We start from the raw sequence: 20,360 nt of genomic DNA, 5'->3' as shown, positions 1-20,360 counted from the left end.
ATATCATGACCAACACAGACACCGTGAAATCGATCGTTTGTGATGGCACGTTTGGCAAGGATGTTTAGGCCTTCCGCCGCGATGATGAAAAGGAATGGGGAGATTGGATCACCTTGACGGATGCCCCTACCGGGAGAGAATTCCGATGTCGGGGACCCATTGATGAGGATGGATATGGAGGAGGATGTGAGGCATGCATGAATGAATTTGATCCACTTGGGACCGAACCCCATACATTTCATAGTTTCAAAAAGGAAATCTCATTCGATGCAATCAAATGCATTTTCGAAATCTACTTTAAAGATAAGCCCCTTTTGTTTTTTCCTTTTTAGTTCATCAATTATTTTGTTTGCAATTAGGACACTATCAAGGATATTCCTACCTTTTAGGAAAGCTGTTTGTTCAATTCCAATTATTTTGTGTATAACTTTTGAATGACGGTTGGATAGAATTTTAGTGAGAATTTTATAATAACTTCCGATTAGACATATAGGGCGGTAATCGTAAAATCCGATTGGGTTAGCTTTTTTCGGAATTAGTGTGAAGAAGGAGGCGTTACAGCCTTTAGATATTTCGGAATTGATCCAAAACCATTCCAAGGAGTTCATGAGATCCTCTTTAATCAACCATGAATATTATTTGAAAATTTTCATGTTGAAGCCATCAGGGCCTGGAGCTTTTGAGCTATCGCAGTCTTGAAGAGCCTCCCACACTTTATTTTCAGAAAATCGGGCTTCAGGGGTCAAGTTGTCATCTTGTGTGATATAAGAACGATGAGGATCGTTATCAAAAGAGCAACTTCCTTTGCGTTTTTTGGATTTAAAGAGTGTTTCGAAATATTTGAGAGCTTCATATTTGATTGCAGAAGGGTCTTCGGACCACGAACCGTTATGTTCGATGCCACGAATGTTGTTTTTATTTGCACGTCTTTTAATGTAATTATGAAAGTATTTTGAATTTTCATCTCCTTCAAGGTTCCATTTAATACGTGCCTTTTGTTTTAGCATATTCGTTTTCTTTTTCTCTTTTTCGATGTGCTTTATTTTGTCGTTTACCCAAGTGTGTCTTTCGGAATCGGTTAGTGGTCTGGTTTCGGCGATTTTTTCTCATTCGTTAGATGCATTAAGATGTATTTTAATTTCGGTGTCAAGATTATTTAGTTGAAGGCTACATTTTTTAAGTTCTAGTTTGACATTTTTTAGTTTGTTACGGAGTATACAATCGGGGCAATTGCCATTAACCGGCAAGGACCAGGTGTTTTTTATGATTTCGTCTGCGTTTTTCAGTTTTAACCAAGCGTTGAAGACACGTGTAGGTTTAGGGCCGAAGTCGACGAAGGAGTTTTTTAAGATGATTGGACAGTGGTCGGATAGGTCACGGTCGAGAGTTTTGGAGGAGACGTCGGGCCAGAGTTGAAGGGTACTCTCAAAGATTAAGAACCGATCTAGTTTACTAAATTTAAATTTGTTGAAACAGATTCTTGTATACTTTTTTCCCCCTAGTGGAAGGTCGATGAGATTATTATTATTTATAAAGTTATTAAAGTTATCCGCTCATGTTTGTTTAAAGATGCAGTTAAGTCGTTCTGATTTTGTTCTTACTTCATTAAAGTCGCCAAAGATAATGTGGGGCACATCGATTGAGTCGATAAGCTTTGAAAGTTCGGACCAAAATCTTAATTTTTTTCTGATGATTGTGTGGGCCGTAAACATTAATGATCACCATATCGGAAGCATATCCCGCCCATTTGTCTTTAATGGCAATAAAAACTTCCCCCTGGATGGCAAGGTCAAAAATAAAAGTGGATGGGTCCCAGATTAAAAGTAATCCTCCCGAAGCACCGATTGAATCCTTTTGGACAAATTTCAGGTTTGAATTATACCAAAAAGCTTCAATTAGGGAGTCGGGCGAATTACCGCATTTGGTTTCTTGTAGTCCGAGTATGACAGGGATTTCTTGTAGTCCAAATTACCAAAAAGCGCCACTAAAAACTGTTACTAGAATTGCACGGATTTTGCAGATTTCGAGATGCGTGAAACCTGAATACAGGGAAGTCGACCAATGAGTTGGTCGCCCGCGTTGTTTTTTTGCTTTGTGGTCCACCATAGCCATTTGAGGTGGTAGTCGACCATGTTTACATGGTAGTCGACCATGCTCTTATTGAAGTTTGGTCGACCACCTTGAAAAATGAGGTGGTCGACCAAGTAATCGACCATATCGTTGGTCGACCTAATGGTGTAAAAAGACAATTTTTTTTAAAAAAGTGTATTTTGAATGAATTTTTTTTAAAAAGTATATTTTGGCGAATATCCCTTCTTTCTTTTGTCTTTTCATCCGAGAACCAAATTACGAGTATCAGTTTGATTACCATTTGTTAGACTTATTTATTACTCCTACATTAATGTGTCCTAACCTATTAATGATAAGTCACCATCTTATTGATATGGTGAGATCACAAGATATCATTATTAATAACAAGTCACCATCTTAGTGATATGGTGAGATTACATGTTGTCTTTTATGATCATACTTAAATACCATAATGAATGCACTTAACTAATCTTGATGGGAGATATTAAGTTGCATACTCTTTAATATTTGGAATTGATCCCTCCTTGACCCCTCCTATAAATAGAGGCTCATTCTTCACCTCTATGTACACATAACAACAACACATTACAATTAATCTAAGTCCATCACTAAAGGAGAGGATTAAGTAGAAGATCAATCATCCTAGTTGTGTTCTTATGGCTTCATCTTTCCATTCAAGTAAGCCTTACATCTTCATGTCTTAATCTTTATATTATGAATTGCATGATTACTTAATTATGATGATATATTCAACATGTGGTATCAAGAGCAAATAAATCACATATATTTATATTAAATCTGAAATATGTATATATATGTACATATTTGAATGAGACAATATTTTAGATAAACATATATGATGATGATCCATTATATGTCATGTAAGATATTGGCATAATATTGAGTTTGCAATCAACTGGGTCAATGGTCACATTTTTCACAAGATCCACATATTCACCTCAATATCAAGTTAGTTCATAAGAATTTCTCAATTCTTAAATCTTCAATAAGTGAAAATTTGAACACGTAAGTTAATTAACCTACTCATGTCGCACGAAACTACATAGCTATACTAAACATAAAAAAAAAAAAAAAAAAAAAAAAAAAAAAAAACTAAATTAGCAGGCTCCATTCAAGCGATGATTTAACAAATCATATTTGATTGATTAAAAAAAAAAAAAATTACTTGCCTTTGAGATAAACCGCTGTTGAATTTTATTTTCATATTGCAAGAATTGTTCGAATTGATGAACAACGATTAAATTCTTGGCATGTAAACACGGATTTGTATCTGCCGATGTGATTCGTGTATACGATTATGATTAACCATGATGATCGCACATACAGATCATAAGGATTTCTGTAATAAAAAAAAAAAATTCTGAAAGTTTTTGAGTAACGGTAGTGTATCGATTTTATTTGGGGATTGTGAAGAGGTTTTCAATTTTAGGGATCAGATGTGTTTTAAGAATGGAGATGCCTAATTGTCGTAAGACACCCCTGACCCCATCTTGCATATTTAAAATGCAAGTAATGACCACTCATCACTTCCCATTAAAACTTGCTTGAAGGATAATGTTATAATTAAATAAGTTACCACTTAATTTCCATCCTTACGAATTAATTACTATTGTTTTATTTGGTTTCACTTTCCATTTAATAAAAGGGAGTATTACGTAACCAACTAATGCATCAATAAATTAATGTTAGTGTCTTAATGATTTGTTAATATTTTATTATGATTGCATCTATTTTGATTTCGCATTATGAAGTAATATTTAGATTTACCTGTCTGCAATCTATTTTGATAACTAATTGAGTAAAATTAGTTTATTATAGGGCATTACGGAACATGTTTATGTATTTTTTTTTATTAACATGTTTAATGGCTACCTAATTATTAAGATTAGTTGTCGGCCCAACGGAAGGCTACTAGTTGAAATAACTACAATAAATGAAAAGTCATATTAAGTTACGTTTTGTGTCTAAGAATTGTGGGATAGCCCAACGGTGACCCATAATTTTTGAGACATCGTACGGTATTTAGCAAATTACTTATAATTAGTTTACTTATATTTCTGCCCAACGGTGATGTATTTGTAAATTAATTTTGCATTACTTAATTAAGAAGTTATAAGTGTATTGTTGATGGAACCAACGAGAAGTCAATGATTTCACCAACTTCTTTAATAAATTTAATCTTGTGTTGTGATTAAATTTATATATTTATATATACCAACTTTTGCCCTATAGTTGGTGTTATTAATATTAATACAACGTCACTAATATAGTCTTTTTTTTTGTAACTTATTGTTGTACCATGAAAATTATTGTAGTCCTTATTGAGCGTAATAATGAGCATTTTATTTCAGCTTTAACACCCACTGCTATTGCAAACTGTATTCCTCGCATAGAACACTTGAACGGAACTAATTTTGCATCGTGGAAAGATCAAATTAAGATTTCCCTTGGCATAACTGATTTGGACTATGCTTTAAGATTTGATCAACCTGCACCTCTTACCGATGAAACTACGGTTGAACAAAAGAGGACTTATGATATATGGGAAAGATCAAATCGCATGTCCCTAATGATAATGAAGAATTCTATATCGCCAGCTATTCGAGGAGCCATTCCTGACTCCGAAAATGCTAAAGAATTCTTAGAATTTGTCGAGGAACAATTTAAGGGCTCATCTAAATCTCATGCGAGTACCCTTATTCTTAAGATGCTTACCACGAAATATGATGGTGTTAGTGGGGTACGTGAGCACATCATGATGATGAATGACATGGCCTCAAAATTAAAGGGCATGGACATGGAAATATCTGAAGGTTTTCTCGTTCACTTCATTATGACGTCTCTCCCTTCTCAGTTTGGTCCTTTTAAGATCAACTATAACACTCAAAAGGAGAAATGGAAAATGAGCGAGTTGATTGCCATGTGTGTCCAAGAAGAGGAAAGGTTGAAAATTGAAAAACCCGATGTTGCTCACCTCACCACCGCTAAGACTACTCGTAAGAAAGTTTTCAAAAATAACAAAGGTTCAAAATGGGAGAAAGGAAGTTCCGCAAAAGAAAGTCCTTTAAAGGCAAGTGCAAGTAAGGGCAAGGAAACGGGTCCAAAATGTAAGTTTTGTAAGAAACATGGACACATTCAAAGAGAATGCCCAAAGTTTCGAGAATGGTTAGACAAGAAAGGTCCGTATATATCATATATTACTTATCATGAATGTTTTTCAATTAATGTTCCCTCTAATACTTGGTGGGCTGATAGTGGTGCTATGGTTCATGTTACTAACTCATTGCAGGGATTCCTTTCAAAGAAGCAGCTACAAAAGGGGGAAAGAATCATTAAGGTCGGTAACGGAGATGAGTTACATGTTGAAGCTATTGGGACTCTCTTATTAGTTTTAGAGGGTGGTTTCAATTTGTACTTAAATAATACACTTTATGTTCCATTAATGACTCGGAACCTTATTTCTGTTTCTAAACTTGATCGTTTTGGTTATGATTTTAAGTTTGGGCATAATTGTTTGGAAGTGTATTTTGATTCTCATGTTGTCGGTACTGGTTCATTAGAAAATGACCTCTATAAGCTTCATTTAGATAACAACTTTGCGGAATCCCTATTGACCATGGACGTAAATTTAATCACTAATTGAAAAAGAAAAAAACTAGAAAATGAAATCTCCTCAAGATTGTGGCATAAACGTTTAGGTCACATATCAAAAGACAAAATGCAACGTCTAACTAAAGAAGGAATTCTTCCTACTCTAGATTTTTCCGATTATAACCAATGTATTGAATGTGTTAAGGGAAAATTTGTGAAAACAAATAAGAAAGGGTCCACAAGAAGTAAAGAACTTCTTGAAATTATTCATACTGACATTTGTGGACCTTTCATCACTGATATAGGAGGACATAAGTATTTTATCACTTTCATTGATGACTATTCTCGTTATACTTATGTTTACTTGATTAAGGAAAAATATGAATCTCTTGATGTTTTCAAAATCTATAAGGCTGAAGTTGAAAATCAACTTAAATGCAAGATTAAGATTGTGAGATCGGATAGGGGTGGAGAGTATTATGGTAAACACTCTGATGTTGGACAAAGCCCCGGTCCATTTGCCTTATTTTGTCGTGAACATGGAATTATAAATCAATTTACTATGCCGGGAACACCACAACAAAATGGTGTTGCCGAAAGGCGTAACCGAACTCTTATGGATATGGTTCGAAGCATGATTTATAATTCAAGTCTCCCACAGTACTTATGGAGTGAGGCATTAAAAACGGCCACTCATATCCTAAATAGAGTGTCTTCTAAGTCTGTCCCTAAAACGCCATTTGAACTTTGGACAGGAAGGTTACCTAACTTGAACTATCTTAGGGTATGGGGTTGTCCAGCTGAAGTTAAAGTTTTCAATCCTCAAATAAAGAAACTCGACTCCAAAACCATTAGTTGTTATTTTATCGGATATCCTGAACGTAGTAAAGGTTATCGGTTTTATTGCCCTAATCATACTACAAGAATTGTCGAATCAAGAAATGTTGAGTTCATTGAGAATGGTGAGAATAGTGGGAGTGGGGGAAGAAATATTGAACTTGAAGAGAGTGTAAACACTCATAAGTCTGATATTCCATTACCACCGAACATGATAACCACACCATCATTAGCTCAAAATGAGGATGGTGTCCCTGTTGTTAATGAATCACAACATAATGAGTTACCACATGACACTCCCATCATCAATGAACAAACACATGATGATGAAGAAAATCATGAACCCGATACTTAACAACCATTACGAAGATCTACGAGAGCTAGAAGATCTGTCAACTATGATGATTTCGTAGTCTACCTAAATGAGGTTGACTATGACTTAAGCAAAGTTGAAGATCCTACTTCCTATAAAGAAGCCATTACGAGCAATCAATCAACTCAATGGCTTGAAGCCATGCATGACGAGTTGAAGTCGATGGAAATAAATGATGTCTGGGAACTTACAGAATTACCTAATGGTGCAAAACTTGTTGGGTGTAAGTGGGTCTATAAGACAAAACTAGACCAAAAAGGTAACATTGAACGATATAAAGCACGACTGGTTGCTAAAGGCTACACTCAAAAGGAAGGAATAGATTATAATGAAACTTTTTCTCCTGTTTCGAGAAAAGAATCATTAAGGATCGTTATGGCTTTAGTAGTTCATTATGATTTGGAATTGCATCAAATGGATGTTAAAACTGCATTCCTAAATGGTAACTTGCATGAAGATGTCTATATGACACAACCCGAAGGTTTTAAGGTTCAAGGCAAGGAACACATGGTTTGTAAATTGAAAAAATCCATATATGGGTTAAAGCAAGCTTCTCGACAATGGTATCTGAAATTTCATGAAGTTATTGATAAGTTTCAGTTCAAGAAAAACGTAGTGGATCAATGTATATACCTTAAGATCAGTGGGAGCAAATTTGCTATCCTAGTATTATACGTTGATGATATTCTTTTGGCATGTAATGATAAAGATATGTTGTATGAGACCAAAAGATTCCTTTCAAGCAATTTTGACATGAAGGATCTCAAGGAAGCCTCTTACGTAATTGGCATTGAAATCCACCGAGATAGGTCTCGTGGCATTTTGGGTTTGTGACAAAGGGCATATATTGAAAAAGTCCTTAAGAAACACAAAATGCATAATTGCTCACCATCAGTTGCCCCTGTTGTTAAGGGTGATCGTTTTGGCTCATTTCAATGTCCTAAAAATGAGTTAGAACGCGAAGAGATGAGACTTATACCGTATGCTTCGGTTGTTAGAAGTCTTGTATACGCTCAAGTTTGTACGCGTCCCGATATCGCTTACATAACGGGCATGCTTGGACGTTATCAATCCAATCCAGGAATGGATCATTGGAAAGCAGCCAAAAAGGTTTTGCGATATCTTCAAGGAACTAAGGATTTAATGTTGACTTATCGAAGAACGGATAACCTTGAAGTCATGGGTTACTCGGACTCCGATTTTGCCAAATGTAAGGACGATAAGAAATCCACTTCAGGGTACATTTTTATGCTTTCAGGGGGTCCTATTTCATGGAAGAGTCATAAGCAAGAATTAACCACCACTTCTACCATGATGGCTGAGTATGTTGCATGCTATCACGCTACTAGTCATGCTATTTTGCTCAAGAACTTAATTTCTGGACTCAAGGTGGTTGACTCCATATCACGACCCATTAGACTATATTGTGACAATAGTGCTGCTGTTAGTTTCTCTAATAGCACTAGTTCTAGTGGAGCTGGTTTGTATCTCGACACTAAGTACTTGTACGTTCGAGAAAGAGTTGAAGAAAAGAGCATTGCCATTGAGTACGTACGCACTAATGACATGTTGGCTGATCCACTTACTAAAGGTTTACCTCCCAAGCTCTTTCTAGAGCATGTTGCCGGCATGGGATTATGTAATAACCTAGTTTAAGGATTATGTTCTTTTATATTATGTTTTATCCACATTATGTTGAAGTTTGTTATTCTCTATTTTGTGCACATTATAAGATATTATTAACAAACGATTATTAATGGATCATTATTATGAATGGTTTATGTTGGTTACCACTTATGTTCTAATCACCATTCGAATTCATTATGGATTATGAGAATTATGAATTATGTGAATGACTAACTGTATAATTGATAGGGGTTCTGTATCGAAAAATGATACATGTGACTATATTGATTTGCGTTAGTAATTCTACCTGATGACGATTGATTATTAAATCAACTAATTGGCCAAAATTTATACAAAACATTAATAGGTATACGGCCAAGTGGGAGAATGTTAGACTTATTTATTACTCCTACATTAATGTGTCCTAACCTATTAATGATAAGTCACCATCTTATTGATATGGTGAGATCACAAGATATCATTATTAATAACAAGTCACCATCTTAGTGATATGGTGAGATTACATGTTGTCTTTTATGATCATACTTAAATACCATAATGAATGCACTTAACTAATCTTGATGGGAGATATTAAGTTGCATACTCTTTAATATTTGGAGTTGATCCCTCCTTGACCTCTCCTATAAATAGAGGCTCATTCTTCACCTCTATGTACACATAACAATAACACATTACAATTAATCTAAGTCCATCACTAAAGGAGAGGATTAAGTAGAAGATCAATCATTCTAGTTGTGTTCTTATGGCTTCATCTTTCCATTCAAGTAAGCCTTACATCTTCATGTCTTAATCTTTATATTATGAATTACATGATTACTTAATTATGATGATATATTCAACACCATTAACTCTACAAATCAAACTGACAATGAGTAAATAATTCTTATACATGGATCATACAACAACAAACACAAGTTGAGTACACAAGCGAATAATATATACACCACAAAACTCAAGCAAACTAAAAACATCCAAACTCATTGATTACTACCATCTCATATAGTCTGGATCAGTTTACTAGTACTGTGCCTACTGCCCCATTTGATTACAAATAATAACGAAGTATCATCATTCTCAAAAAACCAAAATACGTAATACTAGAAGATAAATTATGAGACTAGATAATCTAGTTCCATACGTTTTACCTTTACGTACCTATTAAAAGAAAATAAGTAAAGAAAAGAAACATCACTAAACTTGAACCAAAGGTGTTATTTTTGTTCAACTTAGACCACCATTAATGTGGCGTCAGATGAGGTGGAATGGGCTTTGACGCCCCTGACGCCATTAACAGGGCGTCAAAGTTTGACACAAAGGGACGTTAGTCGAATATTTTGACGGGTGTTTGACATGTTCACTAGCCAATCAGAATTTAGTTTTAAATATACTTATTTAATACCACCGAGGCATTTGCCTGAGTGGTATCGGGGTGGTGTTTAACACCCTCGCCGGGTAAGAGGACCAGGGTTCGAACCTGGCTTCTGAATGACCAAATTAAACATGGACTGAAATAGGCTCCATTGAGGTCAGCCCAAAGGGAAGGTTTTACCGACCCGATCCGGGATTAAGGTCCGACCCGCCTGCCCCTCGGGATGGTTTAAGGGTTCGGATCCCTGTGATCGTGGTTCGGGTTTCCTGCCCGAACGCGTGTGTGTGTGCAAATGATGACTAGGCTTCGATCCGGACTGATGCAATCTTGCCGTTCAAAAAAAAAAAAATACTTATTTAATTAATTTATTTTTCTCACTCCATTTTCAATCAGATTTTACCACACCACCTCACCAATATTTGTCACAAAAAGTTGACCTTAGGATTACCGAATGTCAAATATTAACCTTGTCACATCACCAAAAAGTACAACATTTGCCTCTGGAATTAGTATAATACTAACCTTGTCACATCATGGTGGTCTTATAGCGAAGACTGATTTTTTAAAAATTTAAATTTTATATCAAAATTTTTAAAAATTCACTTTTATTGTGTTTTTTATTTATTTGAACGGCATTTTTATTATGTTTAAACTGATAAAATGTTGCTTTATCATTAGAATACGATGGTTGAACCATATAAAAGGCTATATGGTATTTATAGTATAAATAAAAGTGTGTAGCTATAATCCCTGATATTTATATATTATTATTATTATTATATTATATTATATTATATTACTAGCTTAAGACCTGCGAATTCGCGGGATTTTTTTAGGGATGAATCAAAAATTAAATTGTCTGAATAATTATAGTTCATATAATATTTGTTAGGTTGTTAATTTCAGTAGTAATGTTGAATTACTGATAATAAATCAAGCAAGTTATAAACTTAAAAAATAAATAACACAAAGTTGAAAACCATAATACTGGAAAATAGGTTTTGTTTAACTCAAATTTAGCGACACAAAAAACAAATACAAAGCAATTATATTTTTACATACAAATACTAAACAAACACAAAGTGACAAAAAAAGAGCTTTACATGTTTAAGACACTTGAAATCCATGCCAGTCTCTTGCGAAATAACAGGTGATAAGAAACTTTACATTTACGCACACATGAGACCTCCGCTCCTAGGTATATTCTTAAAGACAACAAATTTGTATTAGATGAAGGTTATGAAAACAGAGGAAATGTACCTTGAGCGAACTCAACCCGCTCATGTAGGCACCTCTATTCATATTATCTCCGAAAAGCAAATCAAGTAACACTTATTATAGGGCATTTAGTGTATTAGATAAATCAAACACATAGCCACTTGGGGCACCTGAATATTTAACATGTATATCACGTTACATGTGCTTTGTATGTAGAGAATGGATCATACGATAACACTACTAAAGTAGAAATGGTAAAAAGCAAAACAACATTTGGCTATTAAAAATGACATGACGGAGCACCACATTCTTCTCTATCTTAGCATTGTATTGTAATAAAATTTTAGATCCTATGCAACCTTTTACAAACTCAATGATAAGTATATAAATGACTATATTCAAAATTTGTAGTTTAACTCCACAAATAAATAACTTAAACTAAAACTAAAATTTGTACTTCAACTCAACAAAAATATCACTTGGTCGCCTATTTCCTATTTAGCTCTTTCTGACCACCCATTTGATCTATTTATATTTACCTATGTACCAAGCATGATAATGTAAAAAAGATCAATCAAAACCCAAATTGACCCATTCATAATAGGTGAGCTGAAACATAAATAGGAGCTCAATGCACACAGTTGGAAACAGTTGGAACAATTAAAGAAAAACTTACCATGTTAAAATTTCTAACACCGCTATGGGCAATCAAATTGGTCATGTTTCCGAGCAGATAACCAGTGATCCCAATGCTGACCAAAATAAAGAAGATGTTCTTATTAGAGTATAGCGAAATTCAGTGATTTGTGCCCATATTGATAGACCAAACACATGATTAATACGAAGTTAAAATTGAACAATATCACTTAATCAAGTAAATTAACATTGTATAAGTACCTAATATGTGTAAGTTTCCACTTGTGATACTTCGTAAAACTTGCAACAATCTATATCAAACAACAGTGTCAAAAGACAAGTGGCAACCGTATCAAGTAGTTTCGATCCATACTAAAGCAATCGGCATGCTCAACATATCCATGTACAACATTTTATCGTTGATTTAAATACAAAGCTTCTCCGTTACCTGCATTACAATTGCATCGGACCACATTCATATGAAAAAATGTTGGACAATCAAACACATGAATAACCTTTTATGTTAAGCTAAAATAAAAATAGATCAAACAATCAAAAAGCTTTTTTACCCACTCATTTTGGCACATATATTAAAAACGGATGATGGTTGACCTGGTAGGCCAAAGAAAACACGGACTCCTTCCCATTATTATTTCTCTAAGCAAAACTCGAAAGCTATAGCCGTCACTTCCTTCATTAAGCATTCCCATCGTCACATAAAAGGGTTTATACATACGGAGTATATGCATTGGTTGCCATTTCATCATGAGGCTAGATATTGACACCAATAACTAATGCAAACAAGTAATAGCAATTAAAAAACCTTATAGAGAAATAAAAAGATTTAAGATTCAAAAACTTACGATCAATCCAGGTAGTGCACATATTAAAGGCTTTTAATGGCTTTCTTAGTGTAATCTCCATACCATTCTTCTGTACTTAACTATCATCAAATATAATATACCCAAATAAGTCAGTAAAATCCTTTTTTGCATAATTAAAGATTGAAGGTTAAAAAACATATTAAGGAAGGAAATGGTCCAGAGGTATTTTCATGCACACACAATAGCAATGGTACGAAGGCTGTGATATTTAATGGGTCAATATCATCTCTACACCTATATATAAACAAATGGGGCATATAACTTTCATCCATTGTCTGTTCTCTATTTAGCTAATCTGACACTTATTTGCTGATGTTAAAATTTCCAAGAGTTGAAACTATAAATGTACTAATGATGTCAACAATTATAGTGAGCATTCCATTTACCCACAATGAGATATTTGTAAGTAACAGTTGGCTACTTATCATAGAATATAAATGCGAATACCTTTGCTTATGTCTCTTATTGAGGAAAAAAAAAAAACCCATAATGCTTAGCCAAATAACACGAGCATCGAGAGATAGTGATCCAACTGAAACGAAGCATGTGTTGAATGTAGAATATATAACGCTAAATCTAACTTTTATTTTACATATATGATGAAATGAACAGTTTTAAGTACATATCAATCACAAAAGACATTGAACGCTGAACTTGACGAAGGTGTATCAATTATAACTACACGAAAGTATTATCTAAAGGGTTCAAGTTAATTATGTACTTCCTAGAAGTAAGTCCAATAACAATTGAAAAGTTATAGTGAATTGTAGCATTTGATCAAAAATATTGAATGAGTACAGTTTCAAAATAAAATGTGTATGTGTACAAGATATAACAGAGGAATTGAAGAGATACCCAAGTTATGGACTTTAGCAGGTCATAGACCGAGGTTATATGTAGCTTTCACTCTCGCAAAGAAATAAAAAATTAAAATAAGTGTAAGCACGAGAAAGTGAAAGAGAAATGCCATAAACGAACCCTGTATACCTTCATTCGCCTTGGAATGCAAAAACGATAATGAACCACTTAAACCATACAGAAGATTTGTAATTAGTCATCCACACTGAAGCAAATTGCCTTGGACTGCAAAAAATTTAGCGAACCATGTAAACCTTCTTGAAAATTAAGAACCATGTAAACCTTAACATAACTCGTATATACACTATAACCAAGAGTAGATTATCGTTACCAAACATTAATCCACCATGTCACGGCTGTGGTTTTAGCTCTTAAAGTATACAAAGTTTAGATAATTATGTGTAATTCTGACCCGTTTATATTTATGAATGGGTTAACTACTAATATGTCATCTATATATGTATGTATTATGTATCCTAAAGTGTATTATGTATAAATAAAACAGACATAGCAGAATCAAGCAAATAGCAGACATAAAATCGTTTTAAATTCGGTCATTAAATAGCCAAACTTTTAGTTTCAATGTAGGGTTTGAAATCCATACTTCAAGAGAATAGCAGATATGAACAATTATATAAAAAAAAAAAAAAAAAAAAAACGAATAAAAAACCTAAATAATAAAAATGCTTACCTTGATTTCTTTGAACAAAGCCTACGAATACGTGTGGCGTGGACAATCATCCTCTGAACAGTTAAAGTATTAAACTTCAAAGGTTAAGAAATACTGTAGCAGATATGAAGAATTAATAAATAAATAAAAACTCTAATTCCTAAAAAAAATTACCTTGATTTCTTTCAACAAAGGCTATGAATACGTTTATCTGAATTAGGGCAAGAAATCCAGTTACCTTTTCTGATTTCTACCATCCTAATCACAGTTGTAAACCTATAAAATTGTTTTTAAAAACCATTCTTCAATCGCGATATTACAAGATATTTGGTTAAAATCATGAAAACGATTTTGATCGAGGTTTAGGGTTTGTACCGTTTGGATGCGTTTTTTGGTATAAGAAGGGTTTCTCAAAAATTTTTGATCGGGGTTGTAGATGAATTAGGAGTAATACGATAACATGGATTCAAAGAGTGATTGTAATTTTTTTTTTTTTTTTTTTTTTTTTTTTTTTTTTGAGATCGAGAATTTGAGGAAATTTTTGATGTAGAGCTTGAGAGAATGGCATGAATAGTGAAGGATCCTTATTTTTTGAATTGATGCCCGACTTTTTTTCTTAATTTACGGTAGGAGGAGGGTAATAAAATAATAATCAAACAATTAAGCTAGGTAATTATGAGGTCATAATTTTGATCTGGAAAATTGGATGGTTAAGATTAAAGTTGTTAATGATAATGAAAGGCTAGGAGTGGCTGAATTTTTAGATGATCTATTTTTATTTTTATTATTATATTATATTATAATTATATTATATTATATTTATATTTATATTTATATTTATATTAATATTAATATTTATATTTATATTTATATTTATATTAATATTAATATTAATATTAATATTTAATATTTAATATTTAATATTTAATATTAATATTAATATTAATATTAATATTAATATTAATATTAATATTAATATTAATATTAATATTAATTTAATATTTAATATTTAATATTATACACTAAATATGGTGGGGATGTATGCAGTTTCATTTATATCGAATTGTAGTCTTGAGTTTGCGTTCACATTACAAACGGTCCATTAACTTCGGCTATATTTACACAACGACCTCTCTGGTTTACACTTTCTCAGGGATTAAAAGTGTAAATATATAATTTTATTAAAATAAAAGAAACTAATGTCACCCGAATTTATAACGGGCTCTATCTTCTCGCTCGGTGCGAGTTAAATTTTTTCGAGACAACCGTTCAATTTTTTACTTATATACTAAATGTGATGGGGATGTATGTAGTTTCAGTTATATCGAATTGTAGTTTTGAGTTTGCGTTCACATTACAAACGATCCCTTAACTTCGGCTATATTTACACAACGACCCCTCAGGTTCACACTTTCTCAGGGGTTAAAAGTGTAAATATATAATTTTATTAAAATAAAAGAAACTAATTCCACCCGAATTTATAACGGGTCCTATCTTCTCGCTCGGTGCGAGTTAAATTTTTTCGAGACCACCGTTCAATTAGGAAAAATCTTACGAACCCAACGAGACTAACTATACGCAAAACGGACAAATTTTAAAAAAACGCTAAACACAACGACAACCCGTATCTTCCCGCCTCGCCACGAGTTAAATTTTTTCAACGGCAGCGTCAGACTCGAAATAATTTTTTGAAAAAAAAACGAAACTAACCACGTTCAAAACAGACACTTTTTAAAAAACGCTAAACACAACGACAGCCCGTATCCTTCTGCTCGCCGCGAGTTAAATTTTTCCGACAGCACCGTTACACTCGAAAAAATTTATTGAACAAAACAAAACTAACTACGTTCGAAACGGATACTTTTTTAAAAAACGCTTAACACAACGACATCTAAAATGCGCTTAACATATGGGCTGTGCTCCCCTCTATAAATACACAACGCTACGTTAAATATGAATGAATACGCAGCCCGAAAGCCCCCGCCGCAACGTGTGGGCCGGTCCGGACTAGCTATAACGATAACGATATTCATTGTTTAAACTAAATCATTATCATTATAGTTCAACTATCTAACTTTCAAAAGGTTAGTGATTAAATCCTTAAAAGGTTAAAGCAATAAGTCAAAAGAATTATTAAATATTAAAGTACTATTAAAATTAAATAAAACTCAAATGGTTAAAATGTAGAACATGTAAAACATAAAAGATTAAATTATTACTCCTCTTTCTTTTCTTTTCTTTTCTTTTCTTTTTTTTTTTTAAAAAAAAAAAAGATAAAATAAAACTTACATACTCCATATATAACTTGGAAAAACTTTCATTAGATGATGAAAGAAAACTGCAAACATAGCCGAAACATCGGCTACCAACTAATTATTACTCCGTATTAACTAAATATTCCTTTCTTTCTTTTTTGAAAAGCAAGGTGACATTATAAAAAACATAACAATGTACATCAACGAAAAGGCAACGGCCAAAACTAAGACCAAACCAATGAAACATGAACAAACACGATAGGGTGCAAAGATTACACCCAAACTAGACTAATTATTTAGATACATAGATGGATTGGTGAGCCAAACATGCCAATCGATACTTTTGCCTTTGAGTTTACCCGAGGTCCATTCGAAAGACTTCACTTGAACTTCATTCAATAAAAACCGGAGCACCCCATCCTTTGTTTTGAAATAACGTCATATTTCGATTCTTCCATATACCAACGTGGTAAGTTGTACTAATTTTTTACTTATTTTTTGGCAAATGCAAAAGAATATTCTAAAATTATGTCAGACAAAATTCTCAAGAAATTTCGTAGAAATTTCTAAAGTTCGAATAACGCCAATTCAAACATCTATATGAATATGACCTGGGAAAAAAGGTAAGAAAAAACAAGCAAAAATTAACGAGTAATGGACTAATATTGGTTTGTATAAGACATAACTGAAAATGATATTTTATGTTGTCTTTGGTCATCAACAGTTCTTAGCTGATGATTGTCATTGTCAAGTAAGGTAACATGAAAGTCAAAGAAAAAGTTTAAGATGCAACAACCTCATTTCTTGTTTGAGAAAAGATTTTAGTAATGAAGAATTTATAATTACACAGGTGTACAATATGAGACATTATACCCTTTTATAACTTACAGTCTTAATTGAATTTCTGACAGATTTTAAAATCCATAGAAATTTGATTTTACCATTTTCATGACAACTCGCACTTTTTTTAACCTACTTATTGACCGGAGGTCTATTTAGAAGCAATCTCTATCTATGCATAGAACATTGAGAGGGAGGACTTTGTCTACTCTTGAGGGTGTTTCATTCTACGTGGAGGCGTATGAAATACGCAATATTATTCAGTTGTTCAGATTAGCCAATAATTCCAGTGCGTTTGCCCGTTGATGAAACGAAATATCCGGGGTTATTCAATCCATTGTTGCCATTCCAAGGATGTTTTTAGAGCCGTTCTGAGATTCAATTGAAGCTTTGCACTTGAACTTAATTGAACTTCAAATGTAATGTAATGAGTTTTCTAGCACGGATTATAAATTAAGATGTGTGTAACCTGAGGTGGAAACACCAATTTCATATACTTTCCTTAACCATGGAGTATGCGGGTTATATCATATCACTAACAAGTCAAGCTGGTCAAAGGGTCACATGGCTTTAAAGTCACCCGAATCTTAATGTGTATTTTGTACACAAAACCTCTTTAACTTATTTTATTCAAGAAGTTAAATTATATTAAAGTAACAAATATGTTTATTGAACTAGATTTGACACACCAAACTGTCGATGAAATATGTAAAATTTTAGAACCATTTTTTTCAGGTCAACCCATCCCGTTTTCACCAGTCACCCATTCGTGTCATACTGTAGCTGGACTCTACGTAATGAATAATATGGATACCTGGTACCGGAGATTAGCAGATGTCCCAAGAAAGCCACTATAAACAACTGCAGTTTTCAATATTGGTGATCTTTTATTCTGTTGCTTATTCACAAACGCTGGAAACGAATCCACTATAAACAACTGTAGTTTTCACTATAAACACATTCGAGGCTGCCACAGCTCCAATACTGGAAACGAATCCAACACCAGCAATCTTCATACCACCTATAACCACTGAAGCACCTCGATGCCCTAGTAAATGTACAAAACATATTATTAACACCTATCAAAAACTTATTTGAATATACTATTCAACATTATCGTTAGTGGCAACTAGATCCATTCAACTAGATGGTATATATATTATGGAGTAAGACTTAAGAGTTAAGACTAATACATGCATATAAAATGGATCCCGCACTTTCATTATGAAAGTCCACCTGGAAACAATTTATATTATAATCAGACTCTTGAATTCGAAAAATAGATTTATATGGATATGTTTGACCATGGATCCTGAAGGATATAACAAACAGCATGGTCTTTTTTTGATCAAAGCAGTATGGACTCTTTTTTTTATAATCAAAGTAGCATGGTTCATGCTACACTTAAACTAGACATCAAGTATCAAGTCAAGTACATATACTAATAATAAAACTATGCACACATGCAGGAACAAATGGAAAAGAAACAGAATAATATGCTCATTTATAAGGATCAAACCCATAGGATAGCATACTTGGTAAGTAACTATGTATATCACGACAATTAAGATTTAGTTTAATGGAATTTACTACTAAGAGTTTTAGTTAACATCTCAAAAGCAGAAAAAGAACCTAGTCTCAAATGACACGCAATTAAATGTAAGCAATCACGTCTTTTTATTATATAACATCAGCCCAACTAGGCCCGTGAGGCTGTGACGTTCTAATTTTGTTACACATTTGTAACAGCAAAATGGTTCTACTAACCTGTGGCAACGCATCTCGCCTTATGCTAGCAGCATTCATTACTCGAGCAATTTCAGCCTCATCAAAGCAATTTCTTGTGCATGGTCTGGCAGCAGAATACCATAAGAAATCAGCAATGGGAACTTCACCCTCATGTCGAATATACTGTCTTTCAGGAACAAGTAATATAACTGTTTGATTTTTCTTTTGAACTGAGTTGGGAAGTTGATATCCTTTCATGGTCTATGTGAGAGATGTATAGCCTGTAATAAACCCTGACCCAGCTGGAGTAACATAAGCTTTACGCTCAGCCTTACAAAGTCTACAAATACCATTAGCTTGAACAGTCCTCAATATCTAATAGACAAATCACAACTCCTTTCAGTGTACCATCAGTTTGATTAATACTAAAGAGGTGGCAAAATTGACCTATTTAACATGTAGTGGGTCAGCTCAGGTTACTTCTAATCTAAATTGGGTCAAACAGGGATAACATATTGAAAATTGTCCAAATTGTATTTTAATGTGTACAACCTCCTAACAAGTTCAATTCAATATACACGTATCATACTATATTGTAAATGTAAAATTAGTGTTTCTGTAATCATATTGTTGGCATTACCTGAGTGATACCATACAAATGTTGTATTGATCTACACACATTGCAGCTCAGGGTGAATTTATCTTTAGCTAACATAAAACTAATATATTGGCACTTATTCGCTTCACCTAAATACACAATTCGTCCATTCATCACTTTCTCCCCAAACTTATCCCTTATCCTTACCAACCGCCATCGGTTCTCCGATCACCGTCGCATCATAAATCCTCGAATTTATCACCTCCTCTTTCTTCACCGACGCAACAACTTCCGTTTTCATTTCCGTCACCGTAACCGTAACGGCCGAAACGGAAGTAACGGCACTCTCGGCCTCCGTCTTCTCATCTGCCCTAGCTACCGCTGATCTAAGTACGAAAACTCCAACCGCAATTAACGGCGTTACTAAAACGTCTCGTTTTCTCGGCCGAACTTCGTGTTCGGTGTCAAAGGCGTTTATGCTTACGTGGCGACGACGTGGTTTGTTTGTAATTGAAGTACGTGTGCGGTGAAATGTGGTGGTGTGTGTCGACGTGGACATTGTTGGTGGACCAGTAAAAGACTCGGAGACTATGGGCTTCCAAATCTCCGGCTATCGGTCCTATTACGGTTTATGTGTAGATTTGCAGTTTAAAACAATTTAGTTTATTTAAAGCTAGTTTATAACACAGAGTTTTCGCTATATTTAAATGTGAGTTGCTATTGTAAGTATATTGAAATGTTTTA

At 33.8% G+C, this 20,360-nt stretch overlaps 1 long non-coding RNA gene across 7 annotated transcripts; it reads right to left on the bottom strand.

The window, feature by feature from the left end:
* Positions 1-11,031: 11,031 nt before the first annotated feature.
* On the bottom strand, positions 11,032-14,673 carry LOC139895734 (uncharacterized). Of its 7 annotated transcripts, none has more exons than XR_011775996.1 (8): positions 14,370-14,655; positions 14,217-14,269; positions 13,523-13,750; positions 13,115-13,199; positions 12,647-12,726; positions 12,045-12,574; positions 11,824-11,899; positions 11,032-11,686 (listed from the first exon to the last, which is right to left on the bottom strand). It is a non-coding gene; the product is annotated as an uncharacterized lncRNA (long non-coding RNA). The 7 variants fall into 7 exon arrangements; XR_011775997.1 differs by having other exon boundaries at positions 11,032-11,317; XR_011776000.1 differs by lacking the exon at positions 11,032-11,686 and having other exon boundaries at positions 11,790-11,899; positions 14,370-14,471; positions 14,571-14,673.
* Positions 14,674-20,360: the final 5,687 nt, after the last annotated feature.

Source organism: Rutidosis leptorrhynchoides, chromosome 3 (assembly GCF_046630445.1).
Source record: "Rutidosis leptorrhynchoides isolate AG116_Rl617_1_P2 chromosome 3, CSIRO_AGI_Rlap_v1, whole genome shotgun sequence".
Classification (NCBI taxonomy): Eukaryota; Viridiplantae; Streptophyta; class Magnoliopsida; order Asterales; family Asteraceae; genus Rutidosis; species Rutidosis leptorrhynchoides.
Note: the sequence above shows the minus strand (reverse complement) of the source record. Positions and strands in the feature narration are given on the sequence as shown.